Here is a 20,034-nt window from a genome sequence, read left to right as displayed (position 1 = left end):
GGGGAGGGGGCTGTTAGTTTTAAATGCATCATACCAGCAAGTAATAAATAGTTGAAGATAAGAAGGCTAGGTTAGGGGGGTGGGGAAATATTCCTGTCTGCTTAAAGAGTTAAAAAAGAAGATAGCATTCAAGAAAGGGGTGATGTGGTCACCATGTAGATGTTGCTTCTGTACTATTTATTTATTTATTTCTGACTACATTTTACTAGGATTTATAAAGAAATAAAGCTTATCTATCATACGTCTTTTTTGTCCAAACCTATTTAAAAAAGATCAAAATACAATAAAAACATGGGAAAGAGAGAAAAAGAAAAGCAGGAAAAATAGAGAGAGGAAAAAGATTAAGAAGAAATAATTGGCAAGAGATTTTAAGAGAGTGAGAGAAAGTATTCTGTACTATTTACACAATCATTTAGGGTTTGCCCAACCTGTAACAAGCCAAACATTCACTGTCTATGTTACAGGGGAGCATAAGTCACAACGCACAATACCAAGGCTTGGGTTCACCCCGATGCAAAGCCGAAAAAGGCCTCTCTTACACCATGTGCAGGACTGAGCATAGATCAACTGCTTGTGAGCATCACAGCTGCCTGGGAACCAGAGCTGAAACTCTTGTGTGAAACTCAATGAGCCTACCTTTCCCCAAGCCGGAGTGAGCGATTCCTGGCCTCTTCTCCACTGTAAATTTGTGAGTCATCCTAAGACTGTACATGCTATACCTTTTAAAGCACATCTGAAGCACATTCTTTCCCTCAAAGAATTCTGGGCACTGTAGTTTACCCCTTGCAGAGTTACATTTTCCAGCACCCCTTAGCAAACTACAATGCCCAGAATTCTTTGAGGAAAAGAATGTGCTTTAAAGGTACAGTGTGTCCGCAAGCCTTGGTGTGATGTTTGTCACATGGTTTGTCCGTGCAGGATTTGTTTTTCTTTAACAAATAGCCTGCAGGGGGAAGGAGAGCCAGATTGGGGATAGCAGAGTAGGGTGGGAACATTAACCCTTTCCCCAGCCTTAGAAGAAAGTATCCTATTGATGCCAATGGGATCTCTTCTCTAATTGCAAATAGACTCTATGCTGGGAGGTGTGAGGTTATTCTGATTGTGACCATTGACCCCCCCCTTACCCCCAACACGGTCTGGCTCACCCCACCCATGTGTGCCAGCAATTTGTTTAAAAAAGATTTATGTCTACTTTGGTCCTCTAGAACAGGCAAGCTTCAGTGAAATGTTGAGCTTTGTTTTAAACTGAGGGCTGTCTGATTATTATTTTTTGTCAGTTAAACATCATTTCTTCCACGACGTGCAATATTATTAAGTGTGTTCTTATTGCTAAGGGTTCCAGCTACCAAAACTGTCAAAGTCAGTTCCACAATACATAACAGGCAGCCTTCCAAACTGCATCCTGAATTTGAACTGCAGGCTTACATAATAATTGCAACGGACAGATAAATGTGATCAGGCCAGTGTGCATGGAGAAATATAACCTGTGATTATTAGCCATGAGACTTGTGTTTCTCATTGGAAATGTCTGACATATGCATTATACAGACAACTTTTTTGATGCAGACAGTATCTGTCAATGTACACTTATTTATTTTTAATAAATAATTTTAATTGCCACAATAAGTACTTTTACTATGCACACGTTAAAAAAGTCATGTGAAGTATACATTTAGTACAAAGTTTCATATAAAATAACCTAATCATTACACAGCCAGAGTCCATTTTGGCTGAGAGTCCTGGAAGACCTGCTCCCTGCTTTGCAGACCTTTTTCTACCTGGCTTGGGAGGGTGGGGCCCTGACTGACTCCAGCTACAAAATCTGAGGCTGCTGAACAGAATAGTGGGCTGGGATCCTTGTTTACGGGGGTTTTGCTGCAAGGGGCTATTGTTGATGTAATTTTTTGTATATTTTGTATCTTATGATTTATGTGGGAAACGTTCAGTTTGGTTGTGCACTTTTTGATGTTTTGTTTATTTTTTTATAACTACATTCTTTATGTTCGTGGTTATGCAATTTTTTAATGTTGTAAGCTCATAGCATGGTTTTAACTTTGGAAAGACAGCATACAAATAAAACTGATTAATCGTCATCAAATTAGATGTTTAAAAAGAAAACTCTGCTACTTATGCAGAGCAGTTTTCATGCATGTGTAATTGCAGCCAGATAGGGATGAATTTCAACAAAAAAACTGGTTCTATAGAGTGCTGAACCAGAAGAGAAGCAGGTTCTAGACTGGGGACCCATAGCCACTTCCTCTCCAAAACGAAAGCCAGGTTAAGCACACGCATTTAAGCATGTGACACAGGTCACTTATTGTTCAGTCCTTTATGACATTCAATGAAAGTTACTCCATGTGTGCTTAGAATGGTAGCCTTAGTGCTAACAATGTTTCAGCCCTCAATAAACAAAAGGAAGGCTGTTGTATTTGTTTTTCACACATTTGCGCACAATTTCCAAAACTCTTCTGGTTAAAAATCACTCCAAAATAAAATTAAAAAGTGAGTCCTGTGTCTTTGAGGGGAAATCAGGGTTGACGTTTTGCTGGTTGTGGTTTGCATACTTCTCATCCCACTGCATTCCACATATAGAAAGCTGACTGGGCTGGCAAATGAATCCTGCTTCAGTGATGACACCAATATAGTGTCCATCTAGAGAAGGACATGAAAGGTATTAGGATGATGCATAGTAGATGTACATCTTCTCTAAATAATTCACATCAGGCATAGCAAAATGTAGTGCTTTACATGAAATCAGCAATAAGACATGGGTCACCTAGATGCCTGCAACCTATAATACCTTTGTGAGTCCTGTTGTTAAGCCCTTGGTGGAATTTATGCTGGCAGTAGGTAGAATTCCAAAGAGAATATTCATCCTAACCAAGTATTAAAACACTTCCTTAGAATTCCTCCAACTGTCTTTGTGAATATGGTTCTTTAGAAAGAGCAACATATGCTTCTCTTAGTCCTTGCCACTTCCAGACCTCACACCAAGAATTTTGTTTAGGACCACATTATACAAATGTAAACAGCACTGTGGATTAAAGTTTTTTGGGAGTAAGGATCATTTGCAATGGCTTGGATAACAGAGGAACAAACCACGCCAAAGCAGAGAGCAAGCAATTAAGTAGATAACTTTTACTCCTTATCAGAATAGAAAAATGTGTAGTTAACTGTTAACAGCACAATGAAGAGCACGACTGGTGCAATGTACAAAGAAACCAAATTATATGAATGCTGCTTGCTTTGTTTCTAGTGCAAGGCTAGCTTATTTTGAATTATTTCCGGATTAAACAGCCTGTCTTCTACCATATAAAATGCAGCTTTAGTTTCTTCACAGTCTTTTTGGCCCTTGAACATCTACAGTTGACCATGAAATCCCTTTTGGTGAACTGCGTCTTCACTTTAGAGCATGCTCTTTAACGTCTCTCGTTGCCGTAAATATTCATTGTGTTGTCATGAAAAGCTTTTATTGCAAAACTCATAAAACTAGTTAAAGACATGTCCTGTGGTAGATGACAAATGGCCATAAAGTTATTCAAATGCTGCTGCAGGACTGTAAACCTTCCTTGATCATGGAAAAAGACACTGCAGTTGTTGGAAACCCTTGAATTAAAAGAAAATAGCTGAGGAAACAGATGAGAAACTATGCATCTTGCTCAATGTTTCACAGAATATAGAGTAAGAGTAATCTGCGTGACTATCAAGAGAATTAAATATGCTCTGACTCTTGATGGTTTCCCCTTCCGTTTTCCCTCTTTCAGAGTTGGCTTTGGATTTGAAGGTCTGTCTTGCAAAGTTCCTCCTGGTAGGCTCTCTCCAACATTAGTGCCCCCTCAGGCAGTTTATCAGCTGGTGATGGCAGCAAGTAGCCCTGTAATCAGTGCAAGGCAGCTGTGGGCAACCCACCATTTTAATTACTATTGCTCTTGTTATTTATTCAATATATTACCTGCCCTTTACCTTCAGCTCCCAGGACAGGTTACAACAACTGAAAGGTCAATTTAAACAAAAATCAAATTACCCACAATGCTTCTCACATAGCTCCAGTGGGGCTACCATTTTAATGTTCAACATTGGACTGGAATGGCATTATATCAGGAGCATTATGGGTAATTTAAATGGCAGATGTCCCAGGGGCACATAACCCAGCAACTGCTCAAGCATACTGGCATCCACCCCTCCCCTTCTTTCACATGCCACATTTTGCTTCCTGGAAAGAGTAATAAATAATATAAGTAGAAACAGAGTTGAAGTACCGGTAGTTCAGCAAAATGACTCTTCACTTCATTGTGTGTCTCCAGGAGATATAGATTTTCCCATTTTCAATGGTGATGAAAGAGGAATCCATTTAAAATTAATTTATACATGGAATCTGCCAGTTCTGACCCAATCAAGCTTTACCTGCGTTATTCCAGCAAGTTGCTCATACTATTGGTTGTTTTGTTTTTAAGTCCAGCTATATATATATATATATATATATATATATATATATATATCACATATCAAAAGAGACAAGCCCCATGTGGTACTATGTTTCTACAACTTTTTTTATAAGTATTTTACACAGTTATATGCACTTTTGTTTATCTGTTTTTGTGCTGGAGTGTATATGCATATAATACTATATGTGTAATAGTGCATATAATATACTAGAATTTGTAATATATTTTAAATGGAGACCTTAAAAAACCCACTTCTCATTGAGATCAAGAATAAGGAAAAACAAACATGCAAATGAGTTCAATGTCAAAATTATCAGAAAATTTCATCCCTAATTGTAGATTTTATGGAGCAATGCAGTAGATAGCTTGTTGCATACTCAAGAAAATCACTGAATGTCACCTAATGGAATGTCCCTTCTAGTCAAATCAGCAGCACCAATTGAGGCATGAAGACTTTCCAGCTATGGTCTGCAGCAGGAATTTTAGTAATCATACTGATCACCCATCGCTCATCATGCGTTGACAAGGGTGCAGAGCAAGTTCAAAGAGCAAGGATGGAAGGATGGAAGACTGAAGAAACCCCAACTAAAGAATCATGGCAAGAAAAATTGATGGACTATGCAGAACTGGCAAAATTGACATATAAGCTACGGGACAAGGATAACTGGCTTTGTAAAAGGTTCCCATTCATCCTTAAAGTATCTGAAGACGCAACAAAGCGAACTGGACTCCCTGGCAGGTTTTGAATAAACATTCACAATTTTTTTACTGATAATAATCAGCTAAACAGTTTGAGGATCTATACAACTTTGTAACATACAGAAAACAGCATTATTAGAGAAACCAAAGACTGGAACTGAGGGAAGTCGGAGAGGGGGGTTCTGTGTGGGAGGGGGGAAGGAGGAAAAATGGGGGGGGATAAGGATGATATGTTTTTGGATAATATGTCTTGTTATAATTTTGAACAAAAAAAAACAAAAAACAAAGAGCAAGTTGTATTCATATAAGCAGGCCACTCTATTTCACCAATTTTTGAGTTGTTGACATATGACATTGCGAGGAAGACTACCTGAAGGCCAGGCACCAAATCTGCCTATATGTGATGGTTTGTGCAGTGCTTGGTTTTCCTCAAACGCCATAGAAGATATTGCTGCTGGAAATCAGTACAAATTTACTAAGAAGCCCATAAAAAGTTTTTATCGCCAGATAAAACCATTTCTGTGTGCATAGTGAATAAATGCTTTTAATTCTCAAATGGCACAGTGAGAGACTCCAAAGATTATGCCCTTACTTAGGTCCTGCGACGAATCAGCATTTTCCAAGAATCCATTAAGAACGATGGGATTACTAGAACTGTAACACTGACCCAAGTCTGTCCATAATTTATGACTTATTTATTCCATTACCATTTTCCCAAGTAGTTCAAGTTAGCATATATGTGTTCACAAACACACACACACCAGCTTTATTACCACAACAACCCCATGGTTGTTGCATATCAGTCGTTGGGAGCTATTAACCAAAGAATTTCTCTTCTGCCTTTTTACATCTGAAAGCTTCATATGGCAATCAGAAAGAATCTTTCTCTGAGAACAAGATTTACACACACACAAACGTGTTTATGGGGCTGAAACATCAAATGCATTTAAATGTTAATGGAATGATGACCACTTTGATGCATTAAGTTATCCTTTTTATTTATTTAGATTACTTACCCACCCTTTAACATAAGATCCTAGTGCTGATTACCAAAAATAAAAATATAAAAATCCAGTTATAAAATAAAGAAAACCGTTACAGCCATAAAAAAGGAAAATGTAAAAGCACTTAAAAACAGTTTCATCTGTAAAACAACTCCACATATGAAAACAATACGAACACTTTAAAACAATTATGCATATAAAAACAGTTAAGTTTTTAAAAAATCCAAAACAGATGCAGACTGGGACCTTACAACTTTGTCTTCCTCACCTACATTTCCCATGATTCCTCAGAACATTTCCGTGTCTACTCTTCTTCGCCAAGAACAACACATGCCTATGTGGAAGGTGTGTGGGTTTCCCTTGGTTCTCTTGTTTCCTTTCCTCAACTTCTTGTCTGCTTCCATTCAGGTCCTTGCCTCTCACCCTTGTGCATTCCTAATTCTCTTCAGCTCATCCCGCTTCATTCAGTCACCCTGCCTGCTAGTCCTGCCATCACTGGTCTCCCAATTCCTGGTTTCTCTTCTTACCCAGCTTCCAAAACTTCATGAAACTCTTTTCTGCCTCTGGGGTCAAAGAATATGCACTATTTACACTTGTTACTGGGCCTTTGGCTGCGCTAGAGATGTCTATGGACATTCTGTGACATCACAGCAGCTCAGTCTATGGTAAGGAGGGATTGCACACAAGTATTTGGTGGGTTTTCGCCTTATTAAAATATGTTGCATGATAACTGCCCATTGTTCCTTACAACTTTAAAAAAATAAAAATACCTTTCAGCCAAAGTCCTTTAATTTCCCTCTAGGGAAAAAAATCATATTAAGGGGGAGGGGAGACATTAAAAATGCCTCAAACTAGTGTAAATAGCTGAAATGTTTTATGCCTCACATGAGTTTTACTTTAAAGCCAAAAGAGAGAGAGGACATTTATCTGCAGGCACAGCTACATAATCAGTTACCAAGGGGACATAACAAGGACTATTCAGCTGCCTCCATTTCTAGAGATAGTCAAGGTTAGACTAGACTAGACAAAGGACTCTTGGGATACTCCAAGAGGTGAATTTATGCTTCCCTGCAGCAGACCTTGCAAGAGGACAAAGCTGAATCACACATGGCTTGTGCCTTGCACATCCTAAATGCTGATAAATTGAAATCAATGAGAAGTTTGCCAGAACATAGAAAAAGAGCAATACTTTGCCAGTCACTGTCCTTCATGACACTGTAGTATATTAGTGAACATAACTGATTTCAATGGGGAAATTAGGATACAGTGACATTCCAACCGTGTTTACTATAATTAACTGCCATTAATTTCAATAGGACTTGTTTTGCATGCTTAGGACTGTGGCCTGAAGCAGACACTGGTTACCTTTCATTGGAAGTGGGAAACCTTTAGCTCTCCAGATGTAGCTGGCTGGGTTACCATTTTCATCATCCCTGATCATTGGCCGTGCTAGCTCGGGGCTTATGGGAATTGAGAATCCAACATCTGTAGAAGCCATGAATTCCCCACCTTGCCTTACATGCAACTGAGATGCAGGAGAACACAGTTCAGGCTGCTAGAGTCAAGGTGTATCTCTCTCTCTCTCTGAGCTCTTAACCAAAGTATCAGGAACCTCATGCAGAGGATTGTCTTGCTTTGGGAAGGATAGGAATAAATGGACACAGAATGAAGGTAGACTCCGTCGTAAGGGAGCTCCTTGGGACTTTTTACAGCAGCTCTCTGGTCCAGTACTGTAATGTATGTAGCTATTTCTTGACTAATTTCCTCTCTAGAAGATCATATTGGTTTGTGTAGCATTAATGACTAGGTCACATATCATCACTGTCTGCCTGTCAGAGATATGGACCAGATCCTAGGCTGGTGTAGATTAAAATAGCTACTTTGATTTCAGAGCTCAGCAAAAACTAGCTCAGCACATCACTTGCAAATAGTGCTCAATTAAGTAATTGTAATTACAATAACAACAAAAATGGTGCTCTCCCTGGCACAGTGCAATTGAAATAGAAGCTACAACTCATTGCCTTTCAACTCCCTGTTTTATGGATTGTATATTAGCTCATTTTGAGATATTCCCTTTTGTTTCTGAGATAGTCCAAGGGGCTATGATTGGCTGGGCAGATTAAAATTTAAAAGACACTTTGAATCTCCTATTCCATGTAAAGGAGCCCCCAAGACTTTCTTGTTTTGTACAAGGCTAAGGTCATTTATTAATTCTTATTGCTTATTGTAGAAATGTATGCCCTGTCTTTCCACACTAGGCTCTCAAAGCTGCTTTCCCAATGGTTTTTGCATGGGTCTGCTGATCATCCTGGATCTCTGAAGCTTCAATATGTGGGATGGGGAACAGACCTGTAGCCTTCTGGAAGCTGTTAGACTCCCAACTCCTGTCAGTCCCAGCCAGCATAGCTAGTGCCACATCTTAGAAGCCCACATTGTGCTAGGGGCCAGTGGGGCTGCAATGTTTAGCCACTCAACTGGTTGGATTTATCAGTTGAAAACCCTACTGGATTATTAAAAAGGAGCACCTGATTAATTAGACAGCAGCACTTTTTAAAAAAAAGATAAATGGTTTTTATAAAGAAGTACGGTACTTGGAAAAAGTGAATGTGGCAGGTGCTATTTCAGAAGAAGCCTCTTTCCTTCTCTTCCAACATGGGACAAGCCCTCTAAGATAGTGGCAGGTGTAGCAAAAATTGTGCATCATCTAAAAACCAAGAAAACACTACTTTTTGTCAAGACTCTGTTTTTCATTCATATGCAAATATATGCAGACGATGTATTAAATGGTTAGAAGCTATACAATGAATTGACTGAAGATTATCTTCTGTTGGAAGACAGCACTAATTCCAAGTAATGCCTTTCAGCAACACCATCTGTTGAGACACTTGTAGGCCTTTCTTCTTCTGCCTGCTCAAGTTCTTAGAAGAGTCATCCCGCTCTCTGAAACATTGAGGATAGGACACTTTCAAGATGGCCACCATTCAGCAGTGCAGGCTAAGAGTAGCAGAGTGCACCACTATATTTGTTTATGCTCACTGCCACCAGAGAGCCACTGGTGTAAATAGCAGGGCGGTTTATAGATCTAGTAGCACACACTCCTCTTCCTCTATTGTCATCAAATATGTTTAGGCTGGATCAGTCTTGCAGGTAAATGAACAAGATATATCCAACCACCTCCATAGAACTGTGAGTCTGCAAGCCACTTGCACAAGAGGAGTCTAAGACTCTAAGCTGCTCACTCAGATGTTTGAACTACTCACTCAGAAGTCTGAGCTAGACAGACATGTAGTTGATCCTGATCAACCCCACCCAGAGTTCTGTAAGTCTCATGGCCTTCTGCTTTGTTTACTGTATTTATACTCCACATGTCAACCAAAGCAACTTACCAAACAATGAAAAAACAACTTGCAGCTGACGTCAGACACCCATATTTTCTCAGCAACGTTCTGGAACAACTGGGTGAGTTTTATAAGAGGATTGGGTAGTCATTGGCCTACCCCCATCCTCTGAGTGTTGCTACCTAGCCAGTTGAAGGGTCAGGGCCTTCTGCAGCCACTGGCTCCTTCTGGGCAATATTTCCACTTCTGAAGATCTCTCTTGATACCCCAAGGTGTCTGTGGACTGGCCATCAGAGCCAGGTAGCAGAGGTGTCTCCTCAAGGCTCAGGAAGAGTGGGCTATGGTGCCCATGGATATCTGAAAGACAGCTTTTCTCCCCTTAGCAATCTTACTTGGCAAAGTGCAGTGGCAGGAGATTGCTGGGCATGTTCCAGCACACAATCTCAGTCTGTTTGGGGTAGGTGGGCATGATAAAGAAGTTCAACAGGACCTTCTGGTGCCCAATGCAAGCAGAGAGGGCATCCCAGATTAGGCCCCACCAGAGACCAAGGCACACAGGAGTTTCCTGGCAGACAAATTAATGGGTAAAGTATTCCCTTGAGGGAGAAGGTCTGAAAAAATATCCAAGAGACAAGAACAGCTATCTAATTTATATATATATATATATATATATATATATATATATATATATATAAACTCTAACATTGCTCCTCAGTTTTGTGAATTACAGTGCAATCCACACACACACACACATACTCTTGATGACAAAGGGGATGGGGAGGATTCAGCCTAGGCTCCTCTTTGCCATGGGACTCCACCATTGAGGCTCCATTTTCACCTAAGTGGGCAATAAGCTACCACCAATGGTTGTCCCACCAACAGCTGCAGACAGTAGTCACCAAAAAAAGAGAATGCTGGGTGGCAGCAAAATGGCTGACAGTTTTGGATCTGCTGAATGCAAAGCCCCATGGGATCCCCTTCAGAACAGGGATGGGGGCATCTTAGGCCTGAGGGCTAGATGCAGCTATCCAGGACTCTGCATTGCCCTTGGGACTCCTCCCATGCCATACAACATCCCATGCCACACCTCTCACCAGCCCAGCCCTGCTCTGCTCTCCCCCCAAGAGCTTTTGCTAGGCCTGAATGCATCTGATAATGCCTTTTGCTTGCATGGATGGAGGTGAGGAGTATGTGAAGAGGCTAGCCTACTACTGCACAAACATAAACTTCACATTTATCGCTCTCCGCTCACTTTTGTTTCTGACCTTGCCTGTGGCTGACAATTGACCCCTGAAAGGTTTTCTGGAGCAGAATGTGGCCCTCAGGCTGAAAAATGTTTCTCACCCCTGCTTTAGGGGACCCAATCTTCAGGCCTGTCAACTTCAGTGGCCTGGAACAGTTGTAGCAAAAACCACCATGGCCAGGGCAAGCCAGCAGCAGGGGATCCACCACCACTGTCCTTCTGGGCCCCTTGTTAGGCATGTTCTTCCAGTTCAATTTTTATTCTGGGTTTTATTGTTGGTCATCGTTTATAGAAAGGCAGAGTGTAAATGCAATAAAATAAATATAAATAAACCCTACTGGTGGTGTGTGTCAAATAAGCAGCCTCACTTCTGCATAAATATAGCAGTGGTGCTTAAGCTTCAGTTTCTAAAAAGTATACTTGATACTCTACCACTGAAGCATCACAGATAATTTCTCCCACTTTAGAAAGGGTCATCTGCAAGGCCAGTGTGCCTTCCAAATCCCTCTAAAGGGCTTAATACTGGTGTAGCACAGAGTTTATGCTCCCTCCCAGGGCAGACATGAGTGCGAGCCTGCATTTAAAACTAAAATAAAGCTTTTCCCTACTATCTATTCATCTGCATCTTTCCCCACTCAGCACTCTGCTCTTTTATTGTGACCAATGACTCATGGCACTCTTATCTCTTCGATACCTAACAGTCGTGGAGATCACATTGTCCATTTCTAAATAGGGGCCCAGCACAGTGACCCCCATTCTCTTCCGTTCTGCTTGAGCGACAGGTTTTTGCAGCAAGATGCAAAAGCCGGCCCAATTTATTGCTGAATCAAAGTATGTGACTACCTGTAACCAGATCAAATGTAAGATAAACTTTTGCTGTTAGGGAGAAGATTCCCTTTAATTTGCATGTTAGTGATATGAAATTGCAAATTGTGAAATGAGTTTGCTCGTTTTTATAAAAACAAGAACAACAGATAAACAATAAAGACAAGGGAATGTTTAAAAGTGGGGTAGGGGAGAAGAAAGTTTTACCAGTGAAATGGAACATCGCAGGTGCAGTATTCAATTACTCGTCTAGCATAATCCTTGAGCAGGCAAGTAGTGAATGTGTGTCAGATAGTCAGTTGTCCGCAGCTGTAGTCCAGGGTGTTGAATGCTCCCTCCCTTAGGAATGCGTGTATTTATATTAATCAAAGATGAAGCGCCAGAAAAAAAACACAGGTAAAGGACCCCTGGACAGTTAGGTCCAGTCAAAGGTGACTATGGGGTGTTGCACTCATCTCACTACAGGCCAAGGGAGCTGCCATTTGTCCACAGACAGCTTTCCGGCTCATGTGGCCAGCATGACTAAACTGCTTCTGGCGCAACAGGACACCGTGACGAGTGCCAGAGCGCACAGAAATGCTATTTATCTTCCTGCTGCAGTGGTACCTATTTATCTGCTTGCACTGGTGTGTTTTCAAACTGCTAGGTTGACAGAAGCTGGGACAGAGCAATGGGAACTCACCACCGTCGAGTGGATTTGAACCGCTGACCTTCTGATCGGCAAATATACTTAGGCTTCTGCATAAAGGTTGACAAGGTGGGCCAACAGACCTGGCAGTCTTAGTAAGGTCCACACTCCAGAGTCCCAGTTTAAAACAACTCTCAGCTTGTCTAAAATGAGGCCAATGCCACAATCCCTCCCCCCTCTTCAGTGTTAAGAGGATGAATGCATTCAGAATCATGAAGTGTTCTATCCCTATGTTCCATTTAAAAGAACAACACAATTCAACACACTCTAGATTTCCTAAACTAACAGAGCTGCTGTACATCGTCTGTGGTTCCCTACTATAGGGAGATGAAAATGACTCATAATCCTCATGAGATCGTTTTCAGATTCAAAACTGCAACTGCCCAATTGGATAAATTATCACAGCTCAAGCTGACGCAAATGCCTTGCTAATACCCATTTGTCAACTTAATGAAATTCAGAAACAAGTTGCATGCTCATAATGAGCACAGATGCCTTCATGATGGGATCACAACCTTGAACAAGAGGAAAGCCAAGCTCGGAACAACAGATCAGTGCTCATTTAAATGAAAATGCATTCATGACTCTTACATATAGGCCATGGGTATCATGAAGCACACAAGGCACTGATATTATTGGGATCATGTTCAAAAGGTGGCCTACTTTTTAAATTGCAGGTGAGCAAGATTTCTTCCTTTCTCCTGCCTGAAAAATCTAATAGTTTTCAAAAATAAAGCCAGGGAACAAACACTGGTAAAAGGCTTGCTGTAATAAAGTAGCCACAAGAACCTCTGAAATATAAACATAAAGATCATTCTGCCAAATACTTACTCTATTCTTTCACTAGACTCAATTAGCATTAATAAGGCATAACAATAGCTGTAACACTTTGATTGCATTAGAGGAGGTTGTTGTGCAAGGTATGTGAGTGCAAGTATCACTCATTTCTTGAAGACTCGTCACAGAGCTATGCAGCAATTTGATGCAATGCACCAAATAATAAAAACAGGAAAAAACCCTCATCTCACTCTACATCCAGAGTTAAGACCGTATACTTTTTCCCCCTACATGCACAGGTATTTCTTCACGAAACTTGTAGACAGCTGAAATGCACCATGGCAGTGACAGTGATGGGGTCAGATGGGCCCCTTCACTCCGAACATCTTTATGTCCCTCAAGCTGCGGAGTCTGCCTGGTGTTCTCTACTGTGCTGTCAGTCTAAGCAACTCAAAGAAGCAAATTGTTATTCCCCACACTTGGAAAGGCAGAAGGTCCTGAGTGTCTGGATCCAGGATGATTTCTAGGCCAAAGGTTTGTGAATAACGTAACCCATAAGAATCATATTTATTCAGTGAACTCATATATAACCAAAACAGCACCATTCCTGCACAAGAAGGAGCTATCATCAGGATTTGGGGGGAGTCCAACATTGTAGGAGTACAAAAACTTTGGGCAGAATTAGGAGAGAACCCCTCCCCCCAAAAAAGAAAAAACTCGTAGAGGCCTGAACATAGTGACTGTGGAATGCTGGTTTATGATTGGATAGAGAAGGGGATGGTAAATTGAGGCGTGTAGAAGGGAATGGAATATCCTGGCTGGAATCAGCTTGTAAATCTTCTCATTGGTTGAGTGGTGTTTTCAGGTTTCAGTATGCTTCACGTGTATTATCTAGCTGTAAGCCTTTCAACACTGCTGTAAAGCAGGGCCGGGGCATGTTTTTCAGCTGCACTGACTTATGGTCAATTCTAGGGACCACATGCAAGTGCTGGATGGGGCCAGAGGCAAAAGTAGGTGGAGCAACAGGTTTGAGTTTTCCCTTTGCGGAAGAGGCTACATTCCAGCTGTGCAAAAATATCTCTCTATCCCAGCAAACAAAAGGCATTTTCTCAGTTTAAGGACACTTCCCACCAGGCAAAAGCACTCTAGGAGGGCATGGAGCGGGAACACTGAGAGGTGTGGCCTGGGAAGAGACCTGAGGGCTAGACAGAGAATCCCAGATGGCCACATTTGGTCCCTGGGCCTACGGTTTCCGACCCCTGCTATAAAAGTTTAATCAGTAGTATTATTCCCCGCACTGCAAATGACAGGACTGTGTCAGAGAATGTGTAGCTTGCTTATGGTCAGCTTGTGAATCAAGGTAGAAGCAAGATTCAGACCACAGACTTTCCGACTTAAAGTTCAGATCCCATAGCCATTCTACTCAACCAAATCTAGCAACTATGTTTTTTTGCAAAACTCTTAGCAAAGTAAAACTGCATTTTGCTTCATGTTGTATCTATCCTATGAGGCAGAACATGTCCGCATGAAAGCTGAGAGAAAGCACACATGGACTGCACATCAAGATGAGAGAATTATGCTCATTCTTAGACATTAGAACAAAAAGTAAGTTCTATATCATGGGGATATATATACACAACTTTAGGGAAGAGTATTACTTTCTAAACCCAGCTCCCAACTGAATTGAGTTTTTTTGCATCAAGAGACCCATTCTGTGCTCAGAATGCACTGCTTGCATATTATCTGCATCATGTATTGTAGCAGCAGAATCTGGAATAATATCCAATACCAGGTGACCACGTTGTAACTTACCACAGCTTGAATATAACTGCAGTGAATGTGGTGAGCCAGTTGCTTTTATCATCCTGCCAAGTGGTGGGGAGAATTTTATTGCATATTGTGTGTGGAATGTATGTTGAAAAGTAATCTCTATATATTCTTTCCAACAGCGGGCAGCTAAAGTTACAGTAAAAACAGAGAAACAATAGATGGATTCAGACTAGGCATTTCTACTGCTTCAGGAGGCTCAAAACGCTTAACTGCTTGAAAACATGATGGTCACAAAACCATCAGAACCCTTCAAATTACCCTGTAGGATGATCTCACAAGTGTGTAAATTGCTGCAGGAATATGCAGTGTACACTTGCTTGAAATAATAATACAGTGGTACCTCGGGTTACAGACGCTTCAGGTTACAGACTCCGCTAACCCAGAAATAGTACCTCGGGTTAAGAACTTTGCTTCAGGATGAGAACAGAAATTGCGTGGCAGCGGCGCAGTGGCAGCAGGAAGCCCCATTAGCTAAGGTGGTACCTCAGGTTAAGAACAGACTTCCAGAACGAATTAAGTTCTTAACCCGAGGTACCACTGTAAGCATGACTTGGGAGAGTACAGCAATTTACACATGTTCACAACTGTGTGGCTATACATGTATATAGCATTTGCAGAAGTAGTTTCACTGAAAAGAAAAACTGAAGCAGCCATACAATCATAGAATTGTAGCGTTGGAAGATACCACAAGGGTTATCTAGTCCAGCCCCCTGCAATTCCTAAAGTATACCTGACAGAGGGCTAGCCATCAATCCAACAGTCCTTTGTTGCAAATCTTGGAGCCACATGTAGTAAACAATAATGGGTGGAGACATTGTGTGAATGGATGCTCACCAAAGGAAGGAATGGCTCAAGTATCCAATAGGTTCAGTTAATTTATCCATTGCTGTCTCTGTCCAATGGCTCTGTCTCCCTAGTGCAGGAAACAAAAACAAAATACAATGCAGTGCTTCAAGAGAATCATATTGTGATCGCAACCTTATATGCATCTTTGTTTATTAAAATTTTACCCTTCCATTCCTCCCAAAGGAAGTATGAACACAGTGGTATTTATGGGGTTTACACCTTGACTGTAGCCCAAGTTTCCTGTTCCATTTCTTCCCCACTTCTTCCTTGGCAAGTGCAATTTAGCTCCTTGACGAATGTGAAAAGTTGGTCCTCAGGTTTCTGCTTGGCATCCTTTCTTGGAGTCTTTGTATGGGCAGCTGATGCATTGCCCCCCCCCCCCATTTTTAAGTCAGTGACTGCATCCTCTAAACTAATTTCCCACCAGCCAGCAAAGCTGGCTGGCAAGAGCTGCCTAGAGGAGGCCTCCTGCCGCTTGGGCCTGGCAAGAGCCTGCTCATTAGCACAGATGGGGGTTCTCATCTTTTAGGCTAATAGGCGCTTAATGGACTGGTTTTATTATCTGCCTGCTCCGGGCAAAAGCTTCACTGCCCACAGTGCTCCGAAGTTGTTGGGAATTTATTTTATTTTAATTTTTGACTGCCAGGATGTGTTACTGCTGAAGGGTGACCCCAGACCAGCACCGAGATAAACAAAGGAGGACTCTTAACTCTTGTGTCACTTCTCTGCTTTTTAATCATGACCCTGGTTCTTATTTCATTTCTATATTTGCAGTCGTTTTTCCTGGCAGCCTTAACTGGTCACCCCTCCTGCACTCATTTATTCAGAGAGAGAATTCCTTCCAGAGTGTTTATTTATGGACAGTGCAAGGAGTTTTGCGCTTTGCAGGGGAACTACCCTAGAGGGAATGAATATTCACTGGCTGGCGTATTATGCATTCATAGTTATCTGAGCAATATAAATGCAGAGTGAATGAGAAGCTATAATTGGGTGGCACTGTGTTCCTTGCCCTCTGGTGACATCATGCTGAGCAAAAAGAAAACCTCTAACAAGTGGAAGAGGTCACATCGTATGCATCACCATCACCATCACCTGCATTTCTGGTAATAAAAGGCACAGTTGCATTATTGGGGTGCTTTCACCCCACCTTGTCACCATTCCTAAACAGAAATGTTAAATATGAACTGAAGCAGAAGACAAAATTACAATCAATCCAAGGTTAAAATGACACTGGGGCTCCAGGAGCCCTAAAATCTATTTCATTCCAAATATTTAAAAATAAGAGGGAGGATTTACTTAAGGGATAGAGCTTCCCCACTTTCCTTCTCCACCATGCCCTCTGAAATTGGCTTGGGGAGGAGTCAGGAGATCCCTCCAGCGCATGGGGGAGGAGAGGGGAGGTTGTTCCTTCTGGCAAGCTGGAATGCTTGTGCAGATGGAGAAGTTGGAAGAGCACAATTGTTTTCTGCTGGCCTCTGTTTGGCCACTGTGTGAACAGAATCCTGAACTAGATGGGCCATTGGCCTGATACAGAAGGCTTTTCTTATGTTCCTATGCCCTTATCATGTTGAATTTAATCAAAGATCTCTTTTGCTGCACTCTTTAGCCCATGGGTAGGCAAACTAAGGCCCGGGGGCCGAATCCGGCCCAATCGCCTTCTCAATCTGGCCCGCGGACGGTCCGGGAATCAGCATGTTTTTACATGAGTAGAATGTGTGCATTTAAAATGGATCTCTGGGTTATTTGTGGGGCACAGGAATTCATTCATTCCCCCCCCAAAAAAAATAGTCCGGCCCCCCACAAGGTCTGAGGGACAGTGGACTGGCCCCCTGATGAAAAAGTTTGCTGACCCCTGCCCTTCCTTTAATTTCCTTTAATTGATTGCAACTTTCTTCCCGGTGCCCTCTCTCTTACATGTAACAAACTCGGATAAATGATGCTTACACTGGCTCCCCATCACATTATAAGGACCCTTCGGAGTTTTTTCCTATTAACAGCAGCTTTGCAATCAGCTAAAAGCAGGTCTATCACTGTGGCTCCACACAGCACTTAATGTGGTGTTAAATTCTGCATAACACTCCTGCAATGTCCATCCTCATATCAAGGGCAAAAAATCAGCAGCAGGTTAGAGTGCCAGCCACAGCAATACCAAACCCCCGAAACTGTCAACTTTTTTAAAAAATGTTTTGTTCATTAATATACTATTGGGTCAATACTCCAAAAACATACCAAAAATTTAAAAAGGCAAATGCATTCTCTTGCTATGTAATGATAGTGGTGTGAACAGCTCATACACTTTATAGGGACACTTGCAAAACTGTAGTGCAAATTCCCTTTTTTAAAAAAACAACACGCTGACTTATTTAGCACTAAACATTTCTTACAGATTCCTTCCTATTTAATCCCACAAATCCACATTTCTTGTTCCGCCATTGAGGATGGAGAAGAATCAGTGGACAGAAGATGAGATTTCTCCTCCTCAAGCTCAGAAATATTGCCTGCAAAATACCCAAGGAATTTACATGGGTAGATAATGACCAAAATCCAGCCCACAGCTAAGCAGGCTTAAGCATATTAACTCCTTTTTTGGTTAGAGGCCAATGTCTTTCACGTGTGCTCCTCCAGACATATTTTTCCATTGGGGGTGGAGGAATGCCAACGTGGAATGGACATTTTCCATCCTCTCTCGGGCCCGAAGCAAGAAACCAAGTATTTCTGATGGTGGGAGTTTGAGTCCCATCAAAATATCTTAGGATAAATTATTTTACATGTGCAAAACTTAACACAGGATCTGTTCAGAACTGAGTCTAACCAAGCAAATGTTGTTTCCTTTTGGTTGCATGAGCAAACTGTGCTTGCTGATTCAGTGATTAGAAGCCACCTGCAGCCTCACACATAAGTTTCTTCCCTTAACCCACTTCCTGTTACATGTTACCCCAGCTCCTAACTTTCATTAGATCAGCACTAATTTGAGATCTCTGGCCCAGCAGTTGTTTTCTTTTTTCTTCCCTTGAAATAGAAACTAGTGGTGAGCCAATTCCTCAACGTGAATTGATGAATTCTTTCTCCCTGTCTAAACAGCACAGATATTTCCTTTTTATATATAACTGCTAGGGGCTGCTAAAACCAGAGTGTAAGAGGAGTATGGCTGTAAGATGAAGGTAAACCCCAGTACGCTAACAGAGCCTTTTATTTGAAGTACTACCACAACTTAAGGCATGAACTTAAGTTTCAAGCTTCGCAGCAGTAGAAATAACAGCACCAATTTGTCTTGCCCACACTTCTCACAGGATTGTTTTGGCAAATACAAGTTTCACTGCCCCTCCACTAAGGCAGCCTCTCTTTTAGGTAGCATGTGTTGATCACAAGTCTGCAATGGTCCCTGTTCTGACTAATTGCCTTACTTCTCACAAATGCTTTCCAATGAAACTGCAACAGTAAAAAGCAGCATGAGTGTGTTGTCTCCTTGAAATTACGGCCAAGGTCTGCTTCTCCCAAGGGTCTTTTTCTGGTTGTTTACACAGCAAATTAAAATGACAATAATTACGTAGACATATTGGGTAAGTATGTCTCATCACGAGTGATGGACACTTGATTGGACAATGCCAGTGACATGACGATCCCTCAGTCACGTTCTGAAAGCAGCCTCAATGCCAACAGGAGTGAGGTCCAGACCATTTACTTCCTGTGAATTTGGGTTTCTAAGCAATGGTGGCACAATTTGGAGAAGTGTGACTAAATAGATATGGGGATCTGTTGATTTCTCAGAATAATCTTCTTCAGCGATCACTTGTAGCTAAGTAAGATTGTCTTCCATGAACACGGCCTTAACGGTGTGTCCATAGGTGACTGTGGAGGCCAATTCTGGATCCACACGCCCTTTCACAGTGGGGACATAGGTTTCCGGGTGGGAGTTGATTATGGTGAGGGTTTGCCAAACGTGCCTTCCTCTTAGCAAGTTTCTCCCTTTTTTCCTAAGTTTGAGCGTCTTCAAAGTCCATGACACCTTTGGTAAAGGCTGTTCTCCAATTGGAGCGCTCACAAGTCAGTGTTTCCCAATTGTCAGTATTTACATTTTTTTTTAGATTTGCCTTGAGAGAGTCTTTAAACTTTTTGTTGACCACCAGCTTTATGCTTTCCATTTTTAAATTTAGAATAGAGTAGTTGTTTTGGAAGTACTTGGATAATCAGGCATCCAAACAATATGAACAGTCCAACAAAGCTGATGTTGTCAAATCATTGCTTTGATACTGGTGATCTTTGCTTCTTCCAGTACATTGGCATTAGTTCGCCTGTATTTCCAAGTGATATGTACACTTTTTCGGAGACACCAAGGTGT

At 41.5% G+C, this 20,034-nt stretch overlaps 1 long non-coding RNA gene across 1 annotated transcript; it reads right to left on the bottom strand.

Annotated features, from left to right (window-relative positions):
• Positions 1 to 1,574: 1,574 nt before the first annotated feature.
• Positions 1,575 to 3,846, bottom strand: LOC310764223. Its single transcript, XR_014549084.1, has 2 exons — positions 3,729 to 3,846; positions 1,575 to 2,652 (listed from the first exon to the last, which is right to left on the bottom strand). It is a non-coding gene; the product is annotated as an uncharacterized lncRNA (long non-coding RNA).
• Between the last annotated feature and the right edge of the window lie 16,188 nt (positions 3,847 to 20,034).

This window comes from Podarcis filfolensis, assembly GCF_964270895.1.
Source record: "Podarcis filfolensis genome assembly, chromosome: 6".
Lineage (NCBI taxonomy): Eukaryota > Metazoa > Chordata > Lepidosauria > Squamata > Lacertidae > Podarcis > Podarcis filfolensis.
The sequence above is the reverse complement of the archived record's forward strand: the minus strand, read 5'-3'. Positions and strand labels throughout refer to the sequence as shown.